Here is a 9,465-nt window from a genome sequence, read left to right as displayed (position 1 = left end):
GCCTAGTATCACCACACTCATAATAACCCCTCTGAGGTCGTGGCTGCTCATACTGAGTCTGTACTGGATAACTGGAATAATCATTGTAAGAATTTTGTGTCGGTGGTGCACTATAAGAACTTACTGGAGCACCCTCGAGTAATCTGATGTGCAGACTGAGCTGGCCGACTACTCGAACCTCCGCCATAATGTGTCATAGCTGAAGAGTAAAATCCACTGAACCCTCCAGAGCTTCGAGACCTTTTGGTCTCCTTAAACACCCTTTCCTCACTTAGAACACCCTCAATCCTCGTCGCAATCTCCACTACTTGCTGAAATGGAGTATCAGTTTGCAACTCTCGAGCCATGCACATTTTAAGATCATAATTGAGACCCTCAATGAATCTGCGGACTCGCTCTCTAACTGTAGGAACCAAGATAGGTGCATGATAGCTAATTCACTGAACCTGATAGCATATTCTGACACTGTCATAGTGCCCTGACGCAACCATTCAAACTCTATGCGCCACGCATCTCGGAGAGTCTGGGAACAAACTCTTTCAAAAACATTTCCGAAATTTGAGCCCACGTTGGTGGTATTGCATCGACTGGTCTACCTTTTTCATAAACTTGCCACCACTGATACGCTGCGCATGACAGCTGAAATGTAGTAAAGGCAACTCCGCTCACTTCTACAATACCCATGGTGCGGAGAATGTAGTGACACTTTTCTAGAAATCATTGGGCATCCTCTGAAGTTGTGCCACTGAAAGTTGGTGGACTATACCTCTTAAGCATCTCAAGTCTCTTTTGTCCTTCTTCTGATGCCCCTGGCTTGACCTTAGGCTGAACCAGAATAACAGGTTGTACCGGTACTACATCCGCAACCTGACCAATGTGAACCTGCTCCTCTGGAGTCGTGGTAGGAGTCTGAGCTACTCCCCCAATCTGCGAAATATTTGGTGCAACAGAGATCAATCCTGCCTAAGTTAATATACCAAACATACTCATGAACTGTGCTAAAGTCTCCTGAAGTCCGAGGGTAACAACATGTGCTTCTGGTACCTGTCCCCCAACTGGAGCTACTGGCGGCTCCTCAACTGTTGTTCTAACAGGTGCTCTAGTCGTGGCACGTGCCCTTCCTCGGCCTCTGCCTCTTGCGGCCCTAGAAAAATGCACGGGTGCCTGGTTAGTTGACCCGGTAGAACGTGTCCTCACCATCTATGAGAGAATAGAGATACAAAGGCTCAAATTCCAAGATCAACAAATTCCGCACGACAGGAATGGAAGAAGTGGACATATCCTAACAGTTTTGTAGCCTCTCGAAGATAAGTACATACATCTCCATACCGATCCGCAAGACTCTACTAGACTCGTTCGTGACTCGTAAAACCTATGAACCTAGAGCTCTGATACCAACTTGTCACGACCCAAAAATCCCACCACAGGCGTCGTGATGACACTTAGTCTCTAAGACTAGGTAAGCCGATTACAATTACATTTCGAGCCATTTTATTTTTAAACCAAAAGCGGAAACAAATATAACAACCTCCCAAGACTGGTAATACTGAGTCACGAACTCTAATTGAATACATGGAATGATCTCAAGGATCGAATACTCAATACTATTTGATTAATAATTAACAGTACGATAAAATGGAAAGACTTCAAGGGACTGCGACAACCAAGCAGCTCTACCTTGAATCCTTGCGATCACACTTTAACTCTGTCCGAGTCCGATAGCTCCAATACCTGGCTCTGCACAAAAATATGCAAAAGTGTAGTATGAGTACACCACGGTCGGTACCCAGTAAGTATCAAGACTAACCTCAGTGGAGTAGTGACGAGGTACCGTCGAGACACTCACCAGTCTAATAACCTATGCAATATAGTATACAAAAATAATAGGAAACAAATAACAATGATGGCAACAATAATCAACCCGTGATATACACAGCAGGGCGACAAGAACACCATAAATATTGTGCAACAAATAATGAATACAAGTACAACCAATTAATCAAGTCCTTCCAATATAAATCTTTCGCCTATATATTTTTCAAATATTAATCTTCAGGATATAATACTTTCAAATAAATCTCTTTCAATCTCTTTCAAATATAATTCCTTCAAATAAATATTTTTCAAATAAAATTCTTTCAACTAAATCTCTTTCGAATAAAAGTCACCATGTGACAAAGCATTTCAATATCATAAAATACGGGTCTCAGCCCACTTTTATATTTCCACGGCACCTCTTGCCAATTTCTCTATCACAACCGCACGGACAACTCACGTGCCAAATATCATCATTCATTTAACCACGGAACCTCGTGCCCACATTTCATATCACAACTGCACGGACAATTCACGTGCCAATATCATCATTATTTACTCACGGCACCTCGTACCCACATTTCATATCACAACTGCACGGACAGTTCACGTGCCAATATCAGCATTATTTACTCACGGCACCTCGTGCCCACATTTCATATCACAACTGCACGGACAGTTCACGTACCAATATCATCATTATTTACTCACGGCACCTCGTGCCCACATTTTATTTCATAATTCGCCTGGCAATAATCACAGGCTCCTAATTTCAACATAGATCAGACTATTATCAATTTACCAACAACAAGATAAATTTCACAAAGTATAAAAATGAACACAAGGAAAATCACAACATCACATAAAAATTACCAACACAATAACCCCACATCATCACACATCATCCCTGACAAAAGCCACCATTATCTCTCCTATAGCCACCCTTATCACTCCTATAATAGCCTCCCTTATCCCTCCGCCCTGACAATATCAATAGCCACCCTTATCGCTCATATAGCCACTCTTATCTCTCCTATAGCCACTCTTATCGCTCCGCCCAAACAATATCCCAACACACATAACAATAGTGAAATACCACCCTTATGCCCGCATAATGTCAACAATGGAATGCCACCTTTATATGTCGCACAACAGTAACCCAAATCACACAACAATTCACACAGAATATTATCACAACAGCACAACATCATCAACTAGTATTTACAAATTGCCCGTAGGCCACAACCATTCTAAAGGTATAATAAAGTCAATTAATTTCACAACAAATAGTCCAAGGCTTAACACAATGTATATAAAATCTCAAAAATAACCACAAGGATGGGAAAATAACTCATCACAGGACAACGCCTTCTTTAATCCAACTTTTTCATAAATATATAAATGCCTCAATTTAAACTTATTTGCAGATGAAAATCCATAGTGTGATTATTTCCAAGAAATATCAAATCAACAACACACCGAATTCACATAAAAATTCAAGTGACAATAACACCAAATTATCATATAAAATACAAATTCGACAAACAAGGAATGAGGCATAACAAATCAAGGATTTACGAAGTTCCAATAATTTTCTAATTTAATACATAAGGGCATCTACGAATTTCAACCGATATAATTTGCACATATAAATCAAATACGTATTCGTCACCTCGCGTACATAGTTTTCAATTACACAATTTCCACATAAGACTCAATGCCTAAGGGGTAATTCCCCCACTCAAGGTTAGGCAAGATACTTACCTCGTTTCGCAACCAATTTCAAGAATCCAATAAACCTTTTCCTCGCGAATTTGTGTCTGAAAGCTTCAAATCTAGTCACAAACAATTCAATATACTCAACACGAATCGTAGGAATTAATTTCATATGAAAATACTAATTTTCCAACAAAATTCGAAATTTAACTCAAAAATCGCTCGTGGGGCCCACGTCTCGAAATCTGACGAAACTCACAAAATCCGATAACCCATTCAATTATGAGTCCACCCATACCAATTTTATCAAATTCCGATATCAAATTGACCTTCAAATCTTTATTTTACATTTTTGAAAGATTTTACAAAAAATCTGATTTTTCTTCCATAAATTAACGGATTCATGATGTAAATGAGTATGGAATCATGAAATATATTTAATATAGGATAAGGAACACTTACCCCAATGTTTACCCGTGAAAATCGCCCAAACCGAGCTCCCCAACTCTATTTTTGTAAAAAATGGTAGAAAACCCCCGTTTATAGGGTCTCAACTATTTCGGACACCACAAGTGGCGTGGGGCGCTGCCTGCGGCGCTATTTTCAGTACCTTTAAACATCCCAGTGCCAGGGCTAGCGCCCCACGCTATCCTGGGCGCTGACGGCGACGGAAAATCGTTCCCGGCATGGAAATGGACATAACTCTCTCATACGATGTCCAAATTTGACGATTCTTTTTGCTATAAAATTTCAATACGGATCTAATGCTTTAATCAAAACCAAACTTGGATCTCATTTGCTTAATGTGATACCACATATTCTTGAAGAATCGATGTCGAACTATCCTAGGTTAGATGCCGAACGTAGCAAATCAAGTCCGATTTACCTCAAATTTTGCACACAAGTCATAATACATCATTTGATGCTATTCAAGACTTTAAATAGCAGAAATGAGAGTAATAACTCAAATCGATAAGTCGGATCGTTACATTTACTCTATCTTTTTATATAATAATACTAGTTTTTAGTGTACGTGCGTTGCACGTGTCTATCGTGTTAATCAATAAAAATATATACAAAAAGAACAAATTTATTCTGCATGTACCCCATACACTTCTATAATCTAGGTAAACCTATATGTGTTTCAGTAATCTTCGTAGGTCGTCAGTCAGACACTCCCAATTTAATTCCTTTTTTAAATCTTATGTTTATTCTCATATCAAAGATTTTCATTTAGTTCTAACTTATGCACCACATGAGAAAGTAGGAATACTCTAAAAGAACTCATTCCACCTAATCCCTTCCTAAATAATTATATTTATGAATTACATAATTATATATATAGATCAAAGTAAAAATATAACATTTCAAAATTTAACATGTAAATATAAAAGTTAAAAAAAAAAAGAAGGAAAAAAGGATTCTACGTTTTTGTTTGACAAAGTTGCCGAAATTTACCCATAACAAAAGTAGTTAAGAGTTTCCTTTTAATGTATTGTCCTTTTCTATTTATGTATAGGAAAAATTAGAATTTAAAATAATTTGATTCCTTCTTGAAATATATATTTTCTTTTAATTAACTTATGATTTTAGGAATTGAAGACATTTTAGTTCCTTCTCTAAAACGTAGCTTTTCTCATTTATTTATGGTAGGAATTTTAGAAATGTATTTTTCACTTTTCTAAATCAAGGTCCTAAATAGGAAACTAATTAAATGAGTATTTTTAAATATTAGGAAAGTAAATTGAATGATTAATACTATATATAGGAAGATAATTAAATGACTATTTTGTCTAGTGTGAACTCTATTTTAAAGGAGTAAAAAAAAAGACGAACGATATTTCGCTAAGGGCCTTCGTGCTTTTAATATAATATAGATTACCTTGTTCCTTACTTTTTCTTTATAATATTGCTAGTTTATTGTTCATATTGTTGGTCATGACATCATGAAACGAAGGCAAATAATACAACCAATCCGAATATTGTATACATTAAAATGGTACAGTACAATACAATACAATACAATATTGTACGATACATTATAAAATGGTACATAACAACCATCCAAACAAGTTGTTAATATATTTTAGTTTTAAGCCACCAGTTCCGTTGAGCCGCCCTGATTAATGATCAATAATTATTTATAGATCACTGGCTGTCACGACCCAAACTCTCTCCGTATAATGTCGTGACGGCACCTAATCTCTACGACTAGGTATGCCTAACAAATTGCGAAAAATAACAAAACGAAAGTAAAACTTGGCAAGTAACAGCACTGGATAACTGAATAACTAGTAACAATGCCGCTCGGCATGTACAATAACCAATACTCTATAAATACACAGTCTTCCCAAAACCCGAAACATCATAAGTCACAAGCTACAGAAGGAAAATAGTATCTCTATACACCAGAGTCTAATAAGAGGAATACAGGAAGTGTCTGCGAAATACGACAACTACCTCTGAATCTCCGAAAAATTAACTGTACGAGAGAATCAACACCTGCTATGTCCGAAAACACCTGGATCTGCTCACGAAGTGCAGAGTGTAGTATGAGTACAACCAACTCAGCAAGTAACAATAATAAATAGGGAACTAAAGATAGTGACGAGCTACACAATTACAGTTCATTTTCCGTAATTCCACCAGAAAGTAGACATGCTTTCAATTCCAGCAGTTTAAGTCAAATCAATTTTTTACAGTTCAAGTTCATGTAATCCGGATATAAAAACTTTTAGAGAATTTCACAATAATGACAGATAGAAACTAAGTGCAATAACAAATGAAAAATAAGTACAGCCTCTCAGGACAACAGTCATTCACTAAGCTCCCAGCCCTTAACACTCACACTCAATGGGTACTCGCGCTCACTGGGGGTGTACACACTCCGGAGGGGCTCCTACAGCCTAAGCGTTATAATCCGCACGGACAACTCACGTGCTGCACGGACAACTCACGTGCTATAGTAAAATATCTGGATCTGCACGGACAACTCACGTGCTATAATAATATCTTACAATCAGGCCCTCGGCCTCACTCAGTCATAAATCTCTCCAGTCTCTCGGGCTCTCAGAAATCATGAAATCAACCCAACAACAATGATATGATGCATCAATAATGAACAATAGAGACCGAGATAAAATAAACAAGTAAACTATGATTGAGTACAAAACAATAATTTAACAGATAATTCAACATGTACACGACCTCTGTGGGTCCCAACAGTACCAACATATAGCCTAAACATGGTTTCTAACATGAATTACAGTCAAATTTCCAAAACACATAAAGAGCACATAGCTAACAATAAGTTATTTAACTTTAGAGTTTCTACAGGACGGACCAAGTCACAATCCTCTCGGTGCACGCCCACACGCATGTCACCTAGCATGTGCGTCACCTCCAAAATAATCTCATGGCACAAAAATTTGGGGTTTCATACCCTCAGGACTAGATTTAAAACTGTTACTTACCTCAAACCGTGAAATTCTTTACTCTGCAATGTCTTTTCCTCGTGAATTAGCCTCCAAATGCCTCGAATCTAGCCACAAATAATTCGATTAGGTCAATAAAATTTATTGGAATTAATTCCATAAGAAAATACTAATTTTCCATAAAAATTTGAAATTTAGCTTAAAAATCATGTCTCGGAACCCGACAAAATTTATAAAATCCGAACACCCATTCCGATACGAGTTCGACCTCTAAATCTTAAATTTTTATTTTTGGAAGATTTTTGCAAAAATCTTGATTTCTTCCATTTAAATCCGAAATAAATGATGAATATAACCATATAATCATGAAGTATAATCACTTTCGGATATAGAACACTTACCCCAATCCATATGGTGAAAATCGCCTCAAACACCGCTTCAATCCGAGCTTCATAGCTCCAAATATGTTTAAAATGGCTAAAACCTCGAAATATAGCTACTGCCCAGGTATTTACTCTTCGCGATCGCGAAGCACAAACTTTTTCAGCCCCAAAATTGCTCTACGCGATCGCGGAAAACCAATCGCGAAGAACAAACTTCCCAACTCTTCCAGACAACCTCTAATATAATGGTCATAACTCTTTGTACAAAACTCCAAATTGTAAATGGTTTAACTTTCTAAAAACTAGACACCAAGGACTATAACTTTCATTTGTTTCTCATCTCCCAATTCCTTATAGATTGCTAGATATAAGCTTCCAAAATCAGCCCTTTGCAACAGAGATTTCCAAACTCTTCCCAGACAGCCTATAGTGTATCTATCATAACTTTTTGTACACAACTCCAAATGACAAATGGTTTACCTTTAGGAAAACTAGACATCAAGGGCTAGAACTTTTATTTTTGGATCATCCCAAATTCCTTATATATTGCGAGATATAAGCTTCCAAAGTTGGGTCAGTGCAACATAGATTTTGTTCTACGAGATCGTGAAAGAGCTTCCGCGATCGCAATTCACAGGGCCCCAAACAACTGTTTGCTCTTCGTGAACGCGACCAAATGTTCGAGATCGTGATGCACACCTCTGTAGGCAGAAACCAAAAATTAAAAATGACCTAGAAATGGTCCGAAACCACCCCGAAACTCACCCGAGCCCCTCGGGACCTCAACCAATTATACCAACAAGTCCTGAAATATAATACGAACTTAGTCGAAGCCTCGAATCACATCAAACAACGCTAAAACCATGAATCGCACCTCAATTCAAGCTTAATGAACTTTGAACTTTCAAATTCTATATCTTGTGCCAAAATACATCAAATCAATCCGGAATGACTTCAAATTTTGCACACAAGTCATAAATGACATAACGAAGCTATTCCAATTTTTAGAATCGGATTCCGACCTTGATATCAAAAAGTCAACCCCCCGGTCAAATGTTCCAAAATTCAACTTTCGGCATTTCAAGCCTAATTCCACTACGGACCTCCAAATAATTTTCCGGACACGCTCCTAAGTCCAAAATCACCATACAGAGGTATTGGAATCATTATAATTAAATTCTGAGGTCATTTATACATAAGTCAATATCCGGTGAACTATTTCAACTTAAGCTTCCAATATGAAAATTCATTCTTCCAAGCTAACTCCGAAATACCTTAAAACCAAACCAACAACTCAAACAAGTCATAATTCCTCGTAGGAAGTTATTCAAGACTTCAAATAGTTTAAAGGAGCGTAAATGCTCAAAACGACCAGTCGGGTCATTACAATCTCCCCCACTTAAACATACGTTCGTCCTCGAACGTGCCAAGAGTTGTTCTTAACCTTCAAATCTCTATTCCAACTTACCACGCACATACACGGGGGTGATCTCACATCACCCTATTCTATATAGTCCTGACCACACAACATAACTGAAAATCATTAATTTAAACATTAGCCTAAAAATCGTGGAGCCAAATTTCTAACATCCAGAATTCTTTTCAAGTTACACATTGTATAAGATTGAACAAGCTGTATCCAGCCACAACCATAATCTCAGATATAATCGCATAACATTCTACATAACTCGCATACTCGTAACATCATTTCTGATCATATTAACTACTCAAAACCAACCAAGTACGAGTATAAAACCTCATATCAAGCCAACCCTCGTTCCAAAAACCTTCGTACACTGCTGATAATAAAAGAAACATGCAGAAATCTCATGACCCCTTATCAAAGCAACAAGTCATGGAGCTCTCTCGCCTCAACCATAACCATAATCACTTTCTAAGCCGACTTTCAATCTTATCCTCCCGAATATACCGTAATCAAACCTGATAGTACCCATTCTAGGTCTAATGACCTTATATTATTAAACACAACTATCCCATAGACACGCCACATCAATATCACTCAAGCCACAACTGCGTAATCTGTGTACCCAAATATGGGAGATGTCTCAAGGAAGAGAACCGTATTGCAAGTTCAACAAGCACCATTACAACCGCAA

The sequence above is a fragment of the Nicotiana tabacum genome, chromosome 17 (assembly GCF_000715075.1).
Source record: "Nicotiana tabacum cultivar K326 chromosome 17, ASM71507v2, whole genome shotgun sequence".
Classification (NCBI taxonomy): domain Eukaryota; kingdom Viridiplantae; phylum Streptophyta; class Magnoliopsida; order Solanales; family Solanaceae; genus Nicotiana; species Nicotiana tabacum.
Note: the sequence above shows the minus strand (reverse complement) of the source record.